Source organism: Schistocerca serialis, chromosome 4, assembly GCF_023864345.2.
Source record: "Schistocerca serialis cubense isolate TAMUIC-IGC-003099 chromosome 4, iqSchSeri2.2, whole genome shotgun sequence".
NCBI classification, from domain to species: Eukaryota; Metazoa; Arthropoda; class Insecta; order Orthoptera; family Acrididae; genus Schistocerca; species Schistocerca serialis.
In genome coordinates this window covers 173,190,362-173,208,818 of record NC_064641.1, presented here as the reverse complement: position 1 = coordinate 173,208,818, position 18,457 = coordinate 173,190,362, and the positions used below count along the sequence as shown (strand labels likewise).

Below are 18,457 nucleotides of genomic sequence, written 5' to 3'. Positions count from 1 at the left end.
AAAAAATTACGAAATTGTGTCGCAAAAAGCTAAATCCTTTGGACATCAGCTGTACTATTTATTAGCTCCACATGAAAATTTGTGCCGGATCGAGACCCGAACCCGGTTTCCCGCTTATAGCGAGCGGTCGCCTCTAACCACGTCAGTTGACTGTGCACGACCCCCCCCGCCCCCCCCAAAATGAAAATGACTCAAACATCCATGGGCCACACTGTCATCCCGTAATGCTCACACAGTATGTGACTCCCGCGACGGGAAGGGACAATGTTGTAACATCGTTTTCAGCCCTTGGAGTCACGTAAAACACATTTTAATTTGCAATGTGTCTGCGTTTTACAATGTCTGTGTGTTCTGAGGGCTATAGCTGTGGTAAATATTACAAAATAGTTTCACCTTTTGGTAATGTGGATTTGCTTCAGCTGTTTGCGACACATGAAAATTTGTGCTGTACCAGGACTCGAGACCAAATTTCCTACTTATCGCGAGTGGTCATCTTAACGACTTCAGCTGTCCGAGCACGCTTTCAGGACTGACCCAACCTTCCATATGTCACGGAGTCCACAACTATTATGGGCTCACAGCTCTTCATTCCCGCTAAGGGAGAGACAGGTATTTTATCGTCATTGTAACCCGTCGAGGAATGGAGACATTATTGCTGGTTACAATGTCTGTGTTTATGTAATGTCTGTGTCTTCACATTACAGTGTCCCTCAGACATGCGTGCACATCAAGCACGTCGCTATTGGCAACAAATCCGGGTTCGAGTGCCGATCCAGCAGATATGTTCATCTGTCACTAATAAATACTACAACTGACGTCAGAATGCTTTCGCAATTTGCAAATCAATTTCGTAGTTTTTCATAATCGATGAAACAAGCATAAACATCGACATCAACGTCATGGCATCGTTTAATCAATACCCAAAGAATGTATAGCGTTTCCAGAGTCCCAAAACGACACCTGAATTCAAGCTGAAAGTCTCCAACTGCACTAATTAAAATGGACCAATATTTGTTCAAATAACTCAACCCTCCGTCGCTCAAACGTTTAGAAATAGACATGTTTACTAAGACTGTTTGACACAAAGGAACTCTGTAACGTGAGGTTTGTCTTTGAACCCTAATTAATCCGTGGCTCAGGCCGAAGTGGGGCTCGCGCTTGGCGTCTTTGATAGCAGAGCTACTTAGATCTTAACTTGGCGTTATAAATACACTTTAAGTCATTTTTCCTGACATTATTTGTACGTAGGGCATTATGTATTAGCATATTCTACAATGCCCTTTTTTTTTAACTAGTCGATGGAATTTTCTAATCGGTATAATGTTGAGTGCTTGCAAGGATACTGTGAGCGTACTTCTCACCTTAGCCAGGGGATTTGTAACCTTTCTTCTGCCGTCGGTTTCGTCTGAACTGCACCACGAATAGTGCGTACAATACGCATCATTTGAATGAACCGTTTGCAGTCTGTCAAGCCTGGGGACGGAATATGGACGCGAGTTGCATGGCCACGTCAAAGGCTTGAATGTGGATACTACGTAGATCACAAGGGAAATACAAAACGATGTCGGGAATTACGCAGAAATACTCCGACCATGTTACGCACAAATGGGGACCATACCGCTGCTTGTGCACGTAATTATTTGAAAGGCATATTTGCCATGGCGACATATTTGACGATAAATTCAAAGATGTCGTGAAACTTGAACTATTATTTTTCAAGATTTTAGCAGTCACTCATAATGACGGTAATATCAGTTCAGGGCTTGAGGTTGCTGTTAAAAGTGAGTACGACGAAGGCATGTTCGCTGTGCTACTAATTAAACAGTAGTGAACTTATACGAGGAAAAATGAAAATTTCCGAAAGGTAAACGAAGACACTGATACGAACACACATTCTTCTCCTGCGCCAGACTCCATTTCACTGTAGCACTTGCACCTTATGTCCTCATTTATTTGGTGAATACCTTCCAATCTCTGTCTTCCTCCACAATTTTTAACCCTGTACACTTCCCTCTAATACCATAGAGGTTAATACCTGGTGCCCTAACACTAGTTCTAGTATCTTGTCCCGTCTTCCTGCCAGTGTTTTCTTTTCTGATTATGCAGAGAAGCTTCTCATTCCTTATCTAAATAGTCCACCTCATTTTCAACATCCTTCTGTAACACCACAACTAAAAGGCTTCGACTGTCAACCGTTTCGTTTCCCCCACTGTCCATATTTAACTGTCATACAATGCTATGCTCCAAAAGTGAATTTGCATAAATTTCTTTCTCGACTTAAGTCTATGTTGGAGACCAGTAGACTTCTCTTGGCCAGGAATGTTCTCTTTGCCTGTGCTAGTCTGCTTTTTATGACCTCCTTGCATCGCCCTCTTGAGTTATTTTGGTTCCGAGGTAACGAAATTCCTTAACTTCATCTATTACATGACCACCAATTTTGATGTTCTGCTACTTCTCATTGCTTTTATCTTCTTCCTGTTTACTCTCAATCCATATGTTGCGCTCATTAGACTGATCTTTCTGTCCAACAGATCCTGTAATTTTTCCTCACTTTCACTGAGGGCAGCAATCTCATCAGTGAATCTTGTCGTTGGTATCCTTCAACACTCAATTTTAATTCCACCTGTGAAACTTTCTTTTATTTATGTCTTTGCATCTTCGATATACACACTGACGGAATAATATCACAGCATTAAAAAATAATTAATGTTGTGAAAGGTCTCTGTTGGTTTCCTTTCATGTTAATTTCTTAAATCTGTTTTCATTTACGGCATACATTCCACTTCTAAATTTACTGTGGTGTTTCTGACTATCTGGGAGGAGACTGAGCAGTGGAATGTGTTACTTTTACACATAATCAAGAACGATCTGTCACACTACTACACTTTAAAACACAGTTTATATGTAATTCATGTCACACAGTCTCATACGGAACCTACATCCGCTTTCTTTTATATACTGTATATGATAAGATACTGTCATCCCCCTTCCCTTCTGTGTGAAAGGATGAATGAGCAAATGTATTTCTAGTTGCATGCTCGATGGTAGCAGACAAGCCGGTCTGTTAGAGAACAGTAGGACCAACGTCGGAACAGGTAGCTACGCTTTCTAAAAGCAAAGAGGTTTCTATTCTTGGTGTGGTCCTGTCTGTCCCTTGTCGTGTTGGTATAGGAAGCTGCCTCTCTTGTCACTTCCGTTTGTATCTGTGAGGTACCCTCGGTAGGGGCCCACGCCAGTCTGTCCATGGCGAGCGTCTGAAGTGGTAAGATCTTCGGCTAAGCGCGTCTCTGCTAAGTCCGTAGGACAATAGATTTCTTAAGTTAAATTTAATCACCTTTGTTACAGGTTTAGATTTAAAATATCTTATGTTATCTTAAACTGCAAAGCAGTGTAATCCGAGTGTGAAGTTCAGAATATCTTCCGGTAGTTGCTTAGTCACTACTTTGTGAGCAAAGTGGAACCACGTGTTGATGCTCCGTAACTCTAACTAAGATCATCAATCTTAAATGCGAATGTGCGTGAGATTATGACATCTCGTCTTGACAATATTTTTCAGTGTAGCAACTTTTCTTTATGTTGAACCCACGTGGAGTGTACTTTGTGAGACCAGTACCACGTGCTTATATAATTGTTTGACCCATCAGGTTAATAGTATGACGATAGTAACCAGTTTGAGGTTTTTCTTTTCGATGTAATTTATTTTAATTCTCAAAATTATTGTGGTGTTACACTCTTTGTGTGAACCAAGTTGACCACGTGAAGCACATGGCGTAAGCATCAAAGTAGCCCTCAGCTATTCTTTTCGAGAAGATGTCACAGACAATTAGTATGAATTTAATATACCAGTGTGTGGTATATTGATCTACGACCGTAACTTCTTTGGGTGAAAATTGAATCGGTTGGTTGTGGTTAATTTCCTCCTGCATATGTTACAACGTTCTTCGTGTGTTATTTTTTGAATGCAGGGATGTATGCAGCCTCTCAATCTTGGTTCCATATTTGATGTGTGTCCAGAAGATTACAAACTCACATTTTCACAATCCTAAATAAGGCACCAGTTTAGTTATGAATCAAGTTTAATATGCTGAAATTTTAACGGTACAATGATCAATGTTAAAATAAATGTCTAAATATGAACTGATTCATTTCTTTTTATTTAAATTATATATATAAAAATAGATCACCAGTTGTCGTAAGATGACTATTAAAAGATTATAGTTAGTGTTAGTCTGGTTGGCAATTTGGTAAACTAGAGGGAATACCTGGTGAAACAGTTGCTCAGTAATGCAAGGATAACTTACCCAGATAGCTCACAGCTTTTAACCCGCTATTATTATCTTGAATATCAGCACCGCTTTCAGAACAACTTAATGCATCAACATTACAGTTGAGTAATGAAATAATTTGTCTAGGTAAGATGTTTCGGTGAGGTTAATGTAAGGGAAAGATACGCAATTGCGGTTGTGAAATTAACAACCAACCGCAAGAGACTTGAATGCAAGCATGCAAACGTGCAGGCATTGTGCTGTAAAAGTGCCGGATGTCAGTTTGTGGGAGTTTCATGTTTGTTGCACTTAGTCTGTCAATATAGGGACGGTTAATGCCGGGTGTGGATGTGGTTACGACAGCAGTATGTGGACGATCGTTATCCTGTTGGAAAACATCCCTTGGAATGCTGTCCATGAATGGCAGCACAACAGGTCGAATCACCAGACTGACGTACTATTTTTCTGTCCGGGTGCGTAGGATAACCACGAGACTGCTCCTACTATCATACGAAATTGAACCCTCACAGAAACTCCAGGTGTAGGTCCAATGTGTCTAGCAACATGACAGGTTAGTTGCAGGTCCTCAGCTAGCATTCTTCTAACCAACACAGGGCCATAACTGGCACCTAGGCAGAACAAGCTTTCATAAGAAAACACTGCAGGCCTCCTCCCTGCCCTCCAAGGAGCTCTCGCTCCACACCATCTTAGTCGAAAATGGCGGTGGTTTGGGGTCAGTGGAATGCATGCTACAGGGCACCTGGTTCGGAACTGTCGTTAAAGAAACCGCTCTGCAGTAGTTCGTTGTGTCGCTATGGTGCCAACAGCTGATGAGATTGCTGCTGCAGATGCAGTACAATACCCCAGAGCCATACGCTGAGCACGGTGGTATTCCGTCTCAGTGGTGTCACGTGGCCGCCAGGAGCCAAATCTACTTTTGACTGTATATTCTCGTGAACACTGTTGCCAGTAATCATGTACCGTGGCTACATTCCTGCCAAGTCCTTCTGAAAAATTGCAGAAGGAACATCTGGCTTCTCGTAGCCCTATCACACGACCTCGTTCAAACTCAGCGAGGTGTTGATAGTGGCGCCCTTGTCGCCATAAACGCATTCTCACCTAACATCAACTCAACATGTCCAAAGATAACTATCACCACGACCATTGCTCGTGTATTTCAAGCAAACCTGATTTGATCCTCATAGTGGCTCCACTCTCATGCGAATGGCGCGAAATTTTAATAGATATCATTTTACAGATATAGGAACAAACCAATCAACTTTAATTTATAACGCACAACTCCCTCTTGGTGTTGCGATTTTTTCTTCCTCCAGTGTACACTGAACAGCAGTTACAAAAGTTTGTAAGCACTGGTCTCGCATTTGGGAGGCTCCCTGATTCACATTTTCAGAGATTTCCCTAAATCGCTTCAGGCTGACGCCTGAATCGCTCCTTTGTAACGGCATGGCCGACTTCCTTCCCTAATCCGATGGGGGCCGATGACCTCGCTGTTTTGTTCTCTCCCCCAAATCAACCAACCGACCAACAAGCAAAAGAGTGCATTGCTGTCTCACACCATTTTTATGCACTTTCTATCTTCGGAGTCGTGTGGATGATATTTTTCCCAAAGCCTGATGGGACGTTGCCAGCCTCATAGGTGCTGCGCATCAATATGAATAGTCGTTTGGTTGCCACTTTCCCCATTGTGCCTTTTTGGATCTCAAGTCTTACAGAGCTCTTTTAAGTTCTGACACTGTTACTGGATGTATAACGTCTTCCTTTCTGCTTCTGTCAATTCAGCAGATACGTCCTCCCTCTCATGAAGGCATTCTCTTTACTTTTCCCACTTACCCGCGCTTTCCTCTGAGTCTAACAATGAAATTCCCACGCTTGCTCAATTTTATCGCACATGCTTTTAATTTCACCGAAGGTTGTTTTGACTTTTATATGTGCTGAGTCAGACCTGCTGACAAACGTTTCTTTATCGATTTCTTAATATTTTTCCTGCAGTCATTTCGTCTTGATTGCTCTGCACGTCCTATTTATTTCATTCCTGAGTGATTTATATTGATGTATTCATGTATTTCCTGAACATTTTTTTACTTTCTTCTTTCATCGATCAATTGAATATTTCTTCTGTTACCTAAGGTTTCTTCTGAGCTACCTTGCTTGGTCACCACCTGTAATTGCCCTTTGTAGAGATGTCACTGCTCTTCAACTTAACTGCCACCGTGATATTCCTTATAGCAGTATCTACATCCTTATCGCAGTATCTACATCCTTAACGTATTCCAAACGCATATCGTATTTCCTCAGTTCAGTATCCCACTTCCTTTTCCGTTGATTATTCCGTGCGATTTTCTTAAACAATGTACTCATCATTACTAAATTACGATCTGGTCAATATATTCTCCTAGGTGCGCTTACAATGCTGTAATCGTTTCAGAATCTCTGTCTGACCATGATGTAATCTTTCTGTGTCTTGGGCCATTTTCAAATATACTTCATTATCTTGTTATTTCAGAGTAGAGTATTCACTATTACCATCTGAAATTTATTGAAGAACTCAATTAGTCTTCCTCCTCTGTCACTCGCACTGCTTAGCTCTCAATCTCCCAGAACCCTTTCTTGTATTTCTTCCCCTACAACTTCGTTCTCGTCCTCACGATTAATAGATTTTCTTCTTCCTTTACATTCTGAATTACCCGTTCAATGTCCTCGTATACTTTCTGTTTCTTCATTATTCTGCTTGCGATCCCGGCATGTATATTATAACAGATGTTGTCGGCGTTGGTCTGCTGTCGAATTTGACGAAAAAAACTACAAGACTGTTCACAGTAGCTCACGCTCTGCTCTCCTTTCCTATTCATAGCGAAACCTACTCTCATTATTCTATTTGCTGCTGTTGATTTTACCTGTATTCATCTGGCCAGAAATTTCTATCTTTTTTCTATGTCACTCAACTGACACCCACTATATCTACATTTACGATTTGTATTTCCTTTTTGAGATTTTCTAGCTTTCCTGCTACTTTCACACTTCTGACGTTCTATGCTCCGATTCGTAGTATGATCTCCCTTCGTTGGTTGTCTCATCTTTTCTCCGTGGTCACCTCCCACATGGCAGACTCCTTCCGGTGATCTAAAAGGGAGTCTAATCAGGAATATCTGACAATGGAGAGGTCCTGTAGATACATATTATGTGTCGTTAATGCAGTGATTTCCATTGTCTTCTGCATCCTCATTCCGTTCGTCAGTGCTGATTCTTCTGCCTTTTAGGGGCAGTTTTCCATACCAAGGGCAAGAGAACGCCCTGTACCTCGGTCCGCTCCTCTGCCCTCTTTGACAAACTCGTTAGCAGGGCCAGGATGACTCCTTATGACGGAAGTCTTCGGTCGCCATTTCTGAGGATATTTACTCAAAATTTAAACAATAACTGGGTTCAAAACCGGAATTTTACTAATCTCAGTCGATAGCTTTAAGCCACAGGTTCTTATGAAAATAAAATCTTTGTACACATATGCGAGAAATTCGCCCCAAATTTCTGCCGTCATTCAACCAGAGAAAAGTAATAGTATTGTGAAACTGGATGATTTTTTTTTTTAATGCCCTTTACTTCCTCCCTTAAATAGAGCGGGCATAGACACTGTGCTTCGCTGGTTCTATATCTTCATCTACCTCTGTACTCTGCAGGCCACCGTGAAGGGCATGGCATAGGGTACTTCCCATTATACCAGTTATCTGTGTTTCTTTCTGTTCCATTCTCGTATGGAGCGCGGGGAAGAACGATTGTCTGAATGCCTCCGTGCGTGCTGAAATTATTCTCATCTTTTCTTCACGGTCCCTATGTGAGCGATGCTTACGGGGTTGTAGTGTTTTCCTAGGCTCATCATTTAAAACTGATCCTTGAAACTTTGTTAACAAACTTTTTTGTGGTAATGTACGTCTACCTTCAAGAGTCTTCTAGTTCAGTTCCTTTAGTATCTCTTTGACACTCTCCCATGGATCAAACAAACCTGTGATCAATCGTGCTGCCCTTCTCTGTATACAGTCACTATCCCCTGTTAATGCTATTTCCTACGGGTCCCACACACTTGAGCGATATTCTAGATTGCGTGACACGCGCGTCTGTAAGCATTCTCATGTGTAGATTGATTTCAGTTCCCCAGCATTCTATCAATAAACCGAAGTCTACCACGTGCTTTACCCACGACTTAGACTATGTAATCAGTTAATTTAGTATCCCTACAAAGCGTTACACCCAGACACTTGCATGATTCCAACTGTGACTCATTGATATTGTAGTCACAAGGATGTTACACTACGTAATCAAAAGTATCCGGACACCCTCATAAAACATACGTTTTTCATATTAAGTGCATTGTGCTGCCACCTATTGCCAGTTACTCCATTTCAGAGAACTCAGTAGTCATTAGACATCGTGAGAGAGCAGACGGAGCGCTCCGCGGATCTCGCGGACTTCGAACGTGGTCAGGTGATTGGGTGTCACTTGTGTCATACGTCTATACGCGAGATTTCCACACTCCTAAACATCCCTAGGTCCACTGTTTCCGGTGTCATAGTGAACTGGAAACGTGAAGGGACACGTACAGCAGAGACCGCTGACACTTGAAGAGGATCATAATGTGAAATAGGCAGACATCTATCCAGACCATCACACAAGAATTCCAAACTGACTCAGGATCCACTGCAAATACTATGACAGTTAGGCGGGAGGTGAGAAAACTTGGATTTCATGGTCGAGCGTCTGCTCATAAGCCACACATCACGCCGGTAAATGCCAAACGATGCCTCGCTTGGTGTAAGGAGCGTAAACATTGGACGATTGAACAGTGGAAAATCGTTGTTTGGAGTGACGAATCACGGCACACAATGTGGCGATCCGATGTCAGGGTGTGGGTATGGCGAGTGCCCGGTGAACGTCATCTGCCAGCGTGTGTAGTGCCAACAGTAAATTCGGAGGCGGTGGTGTTATGGCGTGATCGTCTTTTTCATGGACGGAGCTTGCATCCCTTGTTGTTTTGAGTGGCACTATCACACCACAGGCCTACATTGATGTTTTAAGCATCTTCTTGTTTCCCACTGTTAAAGAGCAATTCGGGGGAAGAGATTATATCATTCAACACGATCGAGCACCTGTTCATAATACACGGCCTGTGGTGGAGTAGTTACACGACAATAACCTCCCTGTAATGGACTGGCCTGCACAGAGTCCTGACCTGAACCCTCTAGAACACATCTGGAATGTTTTGGAAAGCCGATTTCGTGCCAGGCCTCACCGACCGACATCTAGATCTGTCCTCAGTGCAGCAATCCGTGATGAATGGGCTGCCATTCCCCATGAAACCTTCCAGCATCTTATTAAACGTATACCTGCGAGAGTGGAAGCTGTCATCAAGGCTAAGAGTGGGCCAACACCATACTGAATTCCAGAATTACCGAACTTGTAAATCATTTTCAGCCAGGTGTCCGGATGTTTTTGATCACATAGTGTACGTTTTTCCATTTTGTGAAGTGCACTGTTTCACATTTCTGTACCTTTAAAGCCAGCTGCCAATCTTTACACAACTTCGAAATCTTATCAATATTTGGCCGAGTATTAATATAGCTTCTTTCAGACAGCAGTTCCATACTGATAATTGCATAATCTGCAAAAATTCTGAGGTTAGTATCAATATTTTTCGCAAGGTCATTAATATACAATATGAACATGAAGGTTTCCAGCGCACTTTCCTGGGTCAGAGATGAAGTTCCTTCTGTATCTGATTATGACTCTCCATCCATGATGACAAGCTGCGTCCTCCCTATGAAAAAGTCCTCGCTCGAAACTTCACTTTATATCGTGTATGATGGAACTTTTGACGAACTTCACGTATGGCCAATACCTTTGACGAGTTAAAAAGAAGGCAGTTTAGTACGGGATTAGAGAATGACGAGTTTCAGGTTGCGGCGTGAGTAGAACTTTCCTGAGGTATCTGTCAACATCGGTGGCCGTGGACTTGGATGCAGACACGTGCGCCCCTGACAGGTAGGCCTCCTAACGTGCGGCGGCGTGGGGCTCGCAGCGGCGAGTGCCGCGAGCGTCAATGATTGATGGGTGCGCTGCCCGCGAGGGGAAACAGCCGCCCTGCATAATTCACTCTCCGCCACGCGCCACTCCACGTGCCGACTGCGTGCCGTGTCCACGTGCCGCGAGCCGGCCACGCACTGCCTACCACGCGACCCTCCATTCCTCTAAGTGATGCGTTCCGACGTCTTATCTGCTCACTAAACTGGGTGTTCGTGAAGGATGAAACAATAGCCAGATATTAGTTACCAGGGTAACGAGATTACCGTAGAGACGAAATAAAAGTGACTGATTGGTTTGAAAATAATTTATTGTCCATCATAATCATACAAATTTAAAGCGACCTGTTTGATTTCGGCCAGCATCGGCCATCGGCGAGTCGTGAAGCACACTCTCGCTACTTCAGAGACGATATTGTGAATATGATATATTCAGGGGTGGGACTGTACCAAAATATGTGTTTTATGATCTGAGGATGGCCAAAGGCGGCTGGAGCCAAACACTTGGCTTTACATTAGTATGATTGTACGCGGCAACGAATTCTTTTGTGTATAGTTCCTTCTTCCAAAAGGATCGTGAACGAGATAAATTTCTGATAACCCTTGCCTCTTTGTCTGAGACATATCTCTATCTGAAGCATTTTAAATTCTGAACTAACTGCATTTTGAAGGGTATTCAAATAAATTTGTGTCCCCCCCGGTAGCTGAGTGGTCAGCGCGACGGACTGTCAATCCTAAGGACCCGGGTTCGGTTCCCGGCTGGGTCGGAGATTTTCTCCGCTCAGGGACTGGGTATTGTGTTGTCCTAATCATCATCATTTCATCCCCATTGACGCGCAAGTCGCCGAAGTGGCGTCAAATCGAAAGACTTGCACCAGGCGAGCGGTCTACTCGACGGGAGGCCCACGTCACACGCCGTTAATTAATTAATATAAATTTGTAACTGCCACATCTGAAATATAAAGTTTCACAATCATTTTTTATTAAACTTCCTGGCAGATTAAAACTGTGTGTCGGACCGAGACTCAAACTCGGGACCTTTGTCTTTCGCGGGCAAGTGCTCTACCAACTGAGCTACCCAAGCACGACTCACGCCCCGTCCTCACAGCTTCAATTACGCCAGTACATCGTCTCCTACCTTACAAACTTCACAGAAGCTCTCCTGCGAACCTTGCAGAACTAGCTCTCCTAGAAGAAAGGATATTGCGGAAACATGGATTAGCCACAGCCTGGGGGTTGTTTGTAGAATGAAATTTTCACTCTACAGCGGAGTGGGTGCTGATATGAAACTTCCTGGCAGATTAAAACTGTGTGCCGGACCGAGTCTCGAACTCGGGACCTTTGCCTTCCGCGAGCAAGTGCTCTACCAACTTTATTTCTTTCGCAGGTACATGTCGAAGAGTTAATATGAAGTTATGAAGTAATATTTTTTTTCAGATTGATAGGATAAGGCTTGACTTTCATTACTACCTGTTAAGTGTTAAATCGGTGTCACCAGTACCAACAACACATCGCAGTGTTCCCTGTTTTACCATTCCACTTTAGGGATATTTTGATTCACTTTCTAATATTCCAAAAAAGTCTGCTCTGGTTGCAGGTCCTTTTACCATTAAGAAGGCAACAAATTATTTTAGTAATCTTTTTGAAAATTTTTAATTGAAATGATAATAACTGCAAAAAAAATCAGACCTTATTTTATTTACTTCTTTGGCCTTCAGAAAACAAAATTCCATCGTTCCCGATGATAATCTATGAATTATTTTTCATAACGATTTCTTCAAGAACTATTATAAGGGGCGACCAAAAAGTTTCCGTTTGGGGGCGTTGCCGCAACGTATATGCAACGTGTCGCGACTCCGATCAGAGTATATATAAGCACCGATATGTAGACAAATTATCAGTGTGGCATTCGTGTTTTTCCGCCGTGCATGAAGTAAATGCGGAAACGTGAACTATTCCGACGTTGTTACCAAACGCATCCAAACAGGACCAACGTGCTGTTATTCTTTTCATGGCTGTCAAAGAACAAACACACGTCGATATCCATCGGAGAATTAGGAATATGTATGAGAGTGCATATCTGGCGGAAATTACCGTCCGCAAAAACTGCGACAAAGGGTTCTCCTGCTTCATGATAACTCACATCCCCATATCGCAAAATGTAAAGTTAAAAAAAACCTTTAGCCTTATGTATTTTAAATTTAATTTATTTATGCGACTAGTTTCTGCGTTTCACTACGCCACCGTCAGGCCCCTCGACCAAAGTGTAGTAGTAATCCAGTCTCGCGTGCGAGTCGAAATAGGGGTCGGCATTAAGTAACTGGAACCCGTATCCTCAACAACGCGATCCTTTCCGTTCAGCAATTAAAGATCAGCAGTTGCACAAAGGGATCACGTCGTTTTTATTACAGATTTGCAGACAGCGGTGTATCCTATCTAATTTTGTTAAGCGACTAAAGACGTTGTAATGTAACGTCAAAACCAGCACCGAAAAAAAGAGTTGAAATCTGTGGACGCCAATTATTGTGGCTCCTACAATGACTACATGGGGTTGGTCGTCATCCGATCTACTTTTGTCAAGGGGTTGATGACGATGCAATGCAACATCGTGATCGGTAGCTTAATAAAGAGTAAAAATGATCAGATGGATACAAAAAGAACGCATCGTCAGTTCTTTGTGAAATGACGTCAGTTTGTCACTTGGAGAAGACTGGTACTCTCCTTATGCATATTAACGGCAGGAATCGCTGTCTTGATCATAGCGTAGTTTACTGAAAAGATAAACTATTTCAGGATTAAAGCCGTGATTAGATCTTAAAAATCAGTGACTCAACGTCCCCATAATCGAAAAACTAAGTGTCCTCTTCGGACATGGCTACATTTATTATCAATCTGTAGTCTAAAATTTATTTTTAATCAGATTTTCGAAATCTTTTATATGCGAAAAGCTAAATTAAAATATAAGGACAATCTTAATTTTCAACTGATATCCTCGTGAAGTAAAACATTTTAGAGGTCGAACTGAAGACTCATGTCTTTATTTATTGACCATTCATTTTTCCTGTATGGCAGTTCAGACTGATAACGAAGGATCAACGTGACGAGCGTAGAGTCCTCAAGCCATTCCTAAGACTTTTGGAGGGAGCGGTATTGCGTAGTTTCTCCTCAACACAGAGTCCGATAGTAGTACTATTCGTTTATCGATATTACATGACCATCATGGAAAATAAACTGTATCTGGGGCCACAAATAATTTTCCATAGTAGTAGCACGTTCAGAAGTAATACTAAATGTTTACAGATACAGAAGAGAAAAGAATGTGAACCCAAGAGAGGGTCACAGGAAACCCGGGGGGAAAACCAACTGTAGGTTCGGCTAAATGATTCGCCCGTGTCATGTGTCCATTAATCATCGTCGCAAGATGTCTACTTACAGAGGGGCCGTGCACAGCAGACAGTTGCTGCAGCTAAGGACTTCAGTAATAACAGGTGAGAGACTGCCTTTGATCTCGTATTCCGTACTGATAGTGGATTATGCCTGTCGTAATTGTTCGATGGCCATGTAGCTAGGACCAAGGCCCCGAATTGCATCTGTAAATAGGTATACGTCAGGCAAGGTATCACGTCTCTGCCGAAATCGTGATAAATTTGTGACCATTCGAGCGGTTACGTAAAGAGCTTGACAATAACAGCTGGGAAAACCAGAGTTAAAATAACTTGACGTCATTCTGACCGATTTTCTCCGAACTCTGGCGCCTGTCATTTAGAAGTAAGCACCAAATGAACACTGCATTTTCGCGGTTACTCTAGTATCTGCTTCAACCGTTCGATGACGAGTGTGTAGTTTGATTTTACTTCGTTGATATCTATACGTACTGTGTCAGAAACATGTAATTCATTGGATTGTTTTTAGGTCATATTCACTTTCATTCATCGGACTCAAAGTGCAGTGGTATGAAAATTTCTTCGTAGTTTCCGAACGTAATAAGAAAAATGTATAAAAATTCAGTTTACTTGATATATTACTTACTAGGTGGGTCCGTTTTAAAACAAAAATTAACGCATATCATGTACTAATTGATTCTGACTAACGATATAGCTGTTTAAAACTTTCGTCTGTAAATACACTGAAGCGCCAAAGAAACTCATATGGGCATGCGTATTCAAATATAGAGGTATGTAAACAGACAGAATACGGCGCTGCGGTCGGCAACGCCTATCTAAGACAAGTGTCTGGCGCAGTTGTTGGATCGGCTACTGCTGCTACAATTTGAGGTTATCAAGATTTAAGTGAGCTTGAACGTGTTGTTACAGTCGGCGCAAGAGCGGTGGGACATCGCTGAGGCCGGAACCTGGTACTGCAAGAACGGGACCAACGACGACTGAAGAGAATCATTCAACGTGACACAAGGGCAACCTTTCGGGAGATAGCTGCAGACTTCAATGCTGTCTTCGTGCGACCCATTTAACGAAACATCATCCATGTGGGCTTTCGGAGCCGAATTGCGTATCACTGATGACTGCACAACACAGAGCATAACGCCTCGGCTGGACCCGCCAACACCGATGTTGGACTCACTACTATTACATTGTAAATTACGCTGGAGGAAAGAAATATGAGAGAAATAAAATTTCCGTTGGGTCCAATAATGCCAGGTTAAAGTATGCCGTGAGAATGACTGCATTTTCCTCCGTTTCTCTTTTCTGATGACATCAATTAATTGTAAACTGCGTGTTAACTACATCTACATACATACTCCGCAAGCCACCTGACGGTGTGTGGCGGAGGGTACCCTGAGTACCTCTATCGGTTCTCCCTTCTATTCCAGTCTCGTATTGCTCGTGGAAAGAAGGATTGTCGGTATGCTTCTGTGTGGACTCTAATCTCTCTGATTTTATCCTCATGGTCTCTTCGCGAGATGTACGTAGGAGGAAGCAATATACTGCTTGACTCCTCGGTGAAGGTATGTTCTCGAAACTTCAACAAAAGCCCGTACCGACCTACTGAGCGTCTCTCCTGCAGAGTCTTTCCCTGGAGTTTGTCTATCATCTCCGTAACGCTTTCGCGATTACTAAAGGGTCCTGCAACGAATCGCGCTGCTCTCCATTGGATCTTCTGTATCTCTTCTATCAACACTATCTGGTACGGATCCCACACTGCTGAGCAGTATTCAAGCAGTGGGCGAACAAGCGTACTGTAACCTACTTCCTTTGTTTTCGGATTGCATTTCCTTAGGATTCTTCCAATGAATCTCAGTCTGGCATCTGCTTTATCGACGATCAATTTTATATGATCACTCCATTTTAAATCACTCTTAATGGTAATGAAGTCCCATGCTTCTTTGCAGAGCGTAGGGGAACGATGTGGGAGACCAGCACCGCCTTACTAGGCAGGGTCCTAATGGAGGTGATTTGCCGTTGCCTTCCTCCGACCGTAATGGGGATGAATGATGATGATGAAGACGACACAACAACACCCAGTCATCTCGGGGCAGGAAAAATCCCTGACCCCGCCGGGAATCGAACCCGGGACCCCGTGCTCGAGAAGCGAGAACGCTACCGTGAGACCACGAGGGTAATACGTACTCCGAAATAATTTATGGAATTAACTGCTTCCAGTTGCTGACCTGCTGTATTGTAGCTAAATGATAAGGGATCTTTATTCGCAGCACATTACACTTATCTACATTGAGATTCAATTGCCATTCCCTGCACCATGCGTCAATTCGCTGCAGATCCTCTTGCGGAATTCTTTCTTTACCGACTACTTTGGAGTGAACATCAATTCGCAAACCTTTGTAGCAGTACTTTAGGACCCACAACTCAATGTGATAGACTTCGCCAGTGCTTTAGATGCTAACTTCTTCACTTTTATGGAAGAACAATATAGCGGTAATAAATAAATGAGTGTTCACACGTCGTAGCAATTTCTACAATATGTTTCGTCTCTTTGATCTCCTTTGGATTGTTTTAAGTACACTGTGTGACCGCATACTGAGTGACTGCAGTTTAGTGATTTAATTTGTCACGGTCATCTGTGAACAGATGGCACTCAGGAGGACTGTCGGTTCACCCTCTGTTCTGACTCTGCAGCCAGTAACTGTACTGAGTTTAGAGGCGAGCAGAGCAACATTCATTCTAGGGAGCAGCCGTGTCTCACAGACAAGTAGATACTCATGATGAACAGCTTCAGCCATTTGAAACGGCTCGCACTGTGGGTCGGCGGGAAGCTGGATTATCGTATGGACAGGTTGCTACACTTTCTGGGCACAATGTATCGGTCGTGTGTCGCTGAGGTCAACAGCGGTCTGTAAAATATTCCCATACCTCTGGACCAGGTTCTGGACGTCCGCGTAGTATAGATGCACGTGAAGATCGACGCGTCGAGCGATCAGCCTTAGCAGACCGCACACCATCAAGGGACGATCTCTAGGAACATGTGGCAACTGTTGTCATCTCGGACCATTAGGAAGCGTCTACTTGTAGCATGGTTAAGATCATATATACCTCTGGTCAAGCAACCACTGACACCAAGACACCACCCAGCATAGCAGACGTGGTGTCGTTACAGAGTTGACTGGAGTTTGGACGGCACTCTCTTGTCTTCTGTGATGAGAGTAGGTTCTGTCCGTATGTGAGTGATGGACATACAAGCCTATGGCGTAGATATGGGGAGCTGCCTTTTCCAGAGTGCACTGACCTACGACACACAGGCCCCACCGCAGGCTTCATAGCGTTGGGGGACCATCAGTTGCAACCGACGGTCATGATTTTTGTGCTTCTGTAGAATAAAGTAACCAGTGATCGCTTCATTTCACAGGTTGTTATCACCTTGCTACCGTCATAACTTTGACGGGAAGGTAATGTGCATTTTCAGAAGGACAAAGCTCGTTCATATTCGGCTGCTGCGACACAGCGTCTTCTCCGCGGTGTACAGTTACTGCCCTGGCCAGCAAGATCGCCAAATGTCATCCCAGTTCGCCAATTGTAATGTAAATGTCGTATGATTAGAGCCTCCCGTCGGGTAGACCGTTCGCTGGGTTCACGTCTTTCGAGTTGACTCCACTTCGGCGACCTGCGCGTCGATGGGAATGAAATTATGATTAGGTCAACACAACACCCAGTCCCTGAGCGGAGATAATCTCCGACCCAGCCGGGAATCGAACTCGGGCCCTTACGATTGACATTCCGTCGCGCTGACCACTCAGCTACCGAAGGCGGTCAGTTCGCCAATTGAAGACGTGGGACATCATGAAGTGGGAGCTTATTAGTTCTCCAAGGCCTGCAAGAACCTTTTGCTGAATTGCAGCGAAATCTTCGAGACACCTGGGACAATCTATCGCAGGATGCCATTCTGCACCTTTATGACCGTTTTTTTGCAAGAATACACGCCTGCACTGCCGCCGGAGGAGGAGGATACACTGTGTATTGATGCAACTGCTTGGGCACATTTTACTGTAATATGCGTGTTTCATTTCGTCTGATTTTGTTAGCGTATACCCTTACAATACCTTTCACCTCACTTGTCGATAAAATGACCTTGTCCTGATGGGGATTAAATTTTTTTTCCGGGTGTTAGGAAAGCCATCACAACCACGATGGCCTGTTAAGTCAGTGAGTACGAGCTGAGACCAACGTCGATATGCAGTACAGTTAGTATGGCGTGCTTTCCAGCCAGTCACTGACGCAATACCATTTTTACAGGTTCCCAAGGCTTACCAGAGGTCGACAAGAGGACGTCGAAGTGCAGCAAAATCGGAAATCTTTTCCAATAATCTAAAATGTGTTCAAGACACCAAAGTCTGCAGTTTCTTCATATTTTGTTTGCATTCCTGTGTGTTTTACTCGAGTCTGTGGTTCTTGAATAAAGCGATTCTTATGATATTCATTGGACGTCTTCACAAACGCGGACATTAGAAGTTTACTGTGAGTGAAGCGTGCCTTCTGGAACAAGAGTGATTTACTGATATGATTGATCGTTGTAATGATAGACCATGTAAATCTACATCCATACTGTTCGAAAGAACGTCGAGTGAGGTAGCTCAGTGGTTAGCACACTGGACTCGCATTCAGGAGGACGTCGGTTCAAATCCCCTTCCGACCATCC

General features: G+C 43.3%; 1 long non-coding RNA gene across 1 annotated transcript in view; it reads left to right on the top strand.

The window, feature by feature from the left end:
• Window positions 1-14,738, top strand: part of LOC126473143 (uncharacterized) — a 1,059,929-nt gene extending 1,045,191 nt beyond the window's left edge. The window contains exon 5 of the long non-coding RNA XR_007586417.1: window positions 14,665-14,738. This is a non-coding gene — a long non-coding RNA (uncharacterized LOC126473143). The remainder of the gene's footprint in view (window positions 1-14,664) is intronic.
• Window positions 14,739-18,457: the final 3,719 nt, after the last annotated feature.